Raw genomic sequence first — 2,584 nt, forward strand, 5'->3', positions numbered from 1 at the left:
GAGGTGTGCAAATAGACACAAGGGAGTAGTTTTGCAAAAAAAAAGTGCAACAAATAGCCCAGATTAGAAACATGGAGTGGATGTACTGTTTGTGCAAAAGGAGTACACATTTGTGCAACTAAATCATGGATCCAAGCCAAGTTTCCCTGGAATGTGTGCAACCAACAGCCAAAACTATAAAAGAGTAAATATACGTGCACACTAAGCATTAATCCAAGGACACGTTGATTTGGTGCCCGAGCCTAGATGATCCCGAAATCACCGGCGTCAGTTCCAGGCTCAGGATCTGAATAATTCGTTCTGACGCGTGTGACACCGACCGTGGAAAAAGGGACGTACGATGAAATACGGTACGAAACAGTGGCTATTTCGTGGGCCCAGGGCGTATGGGTGGGACGGCGCTCGCGCACGGGAACTCTGGTTCCGTGGACGAGATCGCTACTAGTCCAACCGAGCCAGGGATCAGATAGGTGTGCGGAGACGGAAGTGGACGGCTGAGCCGTTTGTCCCTCTCCCCCACCTCTGTCTCCGTTCTGAGTAGGTCCTTGCGGCGGCGCTCGTTCTGCAATGGCGGAGCACGGGGAAATAGAAGACGGTGGGGTTGAGTTCCTGCTTGATGCCATTGACAGGTAAGTGGTCTCAGATCTGCAATTAGTTTTTTGAGGATTTGCTCTTCAGGCTGTTTTTCCTTGAAGAAGAGACCTAACGAACGAGCCCTGGTGGCGGCCATTGATATCTTCTTGTAGGTTCCCATTACGAGAGGAGTTCGCGGACAACCTCGAGCACCCAGATCCGGTTCCCCCGGTCTTGTTGCCAAACAGCGGAGCCGGCCTTGCCGTTCCTGCGGACCTCAAATACTCGATCTGGTTGCGCTCAACAGCTCGGCGGCGATGGGAATGATATGGCAGGAGTTTGAGTCCGCCGTCTCGCAGATGCATCACCGACGAGGTCGGCTCAGTCTACTGACAGAGTCAATCCAGAGTCACATGGGAGGAAAAAAAGGTGTGAACTCAAATCCTCCCGCTGTTGGTCTGTCACTGTATGTTCGTCACAACTGCACATGATTTTGTCGGAATTTGTTTCCTTCTGTAATTGTTAGAAAAAAAAGTCCATATACACCAGAAAGTAAGCTTGGCCATTGCATCCCATCCTTACTAGTGCCTTGTTTAACAGTTAGAACCACATTCATAGTACTGTTAGTATTCTTGTAGTAGAACTATTAGACTGAATATTTTTTTAGTGGTAGAACTCGTAGATTGAATGTGTACGTTGCCAAATTACAGGTTATGGCTGGGCAGTGAGCCAGCAGATGACGATGGACTCTAAAGTCATGGGCTATGGACTTGATTGGCTAAAGAAGGTAAACGGAATAACTGGAACAAGTCGAGCATCAGTTATCCATATGATCCTAATTTTATGATTTTCTCTGTGTTCTTGAAAATCAACTTTCAGTTCATGTTCCCGGTGCATTTCATGGATTGCTGGTCATTATATATCCTGGATACCGATAAGAAGATTGTGATGGTGCTTGACCCAACGGAGACAAATTTGTCGGATGAGATGAAAATCAAACATGGGCCTCTAGCAAGGAAGTTTCAGCAGAAGTTATGCACCTATTCAGTGACATGTTCAGAGTCGGTTTGGTTGGGACCACTGGATGGTCGTTTGTGTACCCTTTGGTGGCGCGGCACAAGCCATGCAGTAGGCGTGTCTGAGTACCCTAGCTAGAACATACCTAGGCATTTCAGGTTGATAAAAGAAAATTGCCTGCAAAATTCCTAAGTTCAATGTTGTTTCCTCACAGGGAAGACAATGGCGTATATGTCGCTCACTACGTCCTAGAGTTCACCGGTCTATACCTTAGATCAACTATAACCCAGGTATGGAACCGCCTAACATATTTCTTGACTAGCTGAAACTGATAGGCATGTTTGATGAAAGTAATTAATAGTTTTCTCCCATTTTTGCTTCATCACAGGGTCAGATCGAGCACCTGCGCAGGAGGATTGCATATGAGATAGTGATCATGAAGGGAAACTAGGGAGATATCCCGAAGTTCCTGTACGAGGAGATCATTGACTGACGAGAAAGACATTAGCAATTCCTGTTTGCATGCAGCCCAGCAATATCTTTTGGCTATGCGTGTACTTGGCCGCGTCTAAGTTCTAGTGTCATTTTGCATCAGAAACCCTACTAGCATTGTGCATCTGGAAAGCTATGGGCATGGGATGTATTCCTAATGGAGATCTAATTAGAGTAATTTGAACTACGTAGTACGTGTTAGAGATTATGTGAACAGATGACTGATCTTTCTGAATTTAAATACAGTATGCTGCAACCTGCTGAACATACCTGAAGTGGCTGATTGTGATCAGATGACACGGAAAAGAGAATAATGGTTGAGTTCCAGAGATGTACTCTAGTATTTAAGACGGGTTCATGGTGAACGGCTCAGGCCGGCTCAGAAATATGGCTGAACCGGTGCCTCAACTGCCTGTTTCGTTTGTACAGTGTGACCTGCGGTTGCATTCATTGCGCTACTGAGCAGGGCTAAATATGGAGATATACAGTCGGGAAATACAGC

General features: G+C 46.2%; 1 long non-coding RNA gene across 1 annotated transcript; it reads left to right on the forward strand.

The window, feature by feature from the left end:
- The first annotated feature begins 406 nt into the window (after nt 1-406).
- On the forward strand, nt 407-2,349 carry LOC119275162. The gene is made up of 5 exons (XR_005135535.1): nt 407-629; nt 747-1,002; nt 1,284-1,360; nt 1,453-1,880; nt 1,979-2,349. It is a non-coding gene; the product is annotated as an uncharacterized LOC119275162 (long non-coding RNA).
- The last annotated feature ends 235 nt before the right edge of the window (nt 2,350-2,584 follow it).

This window comes from Triticum dicoccoides, chromosome 3B, assembly GCF_002162155.2.
Source record: "Triticum dicoccoides isolate Atlit2015 ecotype Zavitan chromosome 3B, WEW_v2.0, whole genome shotgun sequence".
Classification (NCBI taxonomy): domain Eukaryota; kingdom Viridiplantae; phylum Streptophyta; class Magnoliopsida; order Poales; family Poaceae; genus Triticum; species Triticum dicoccoides.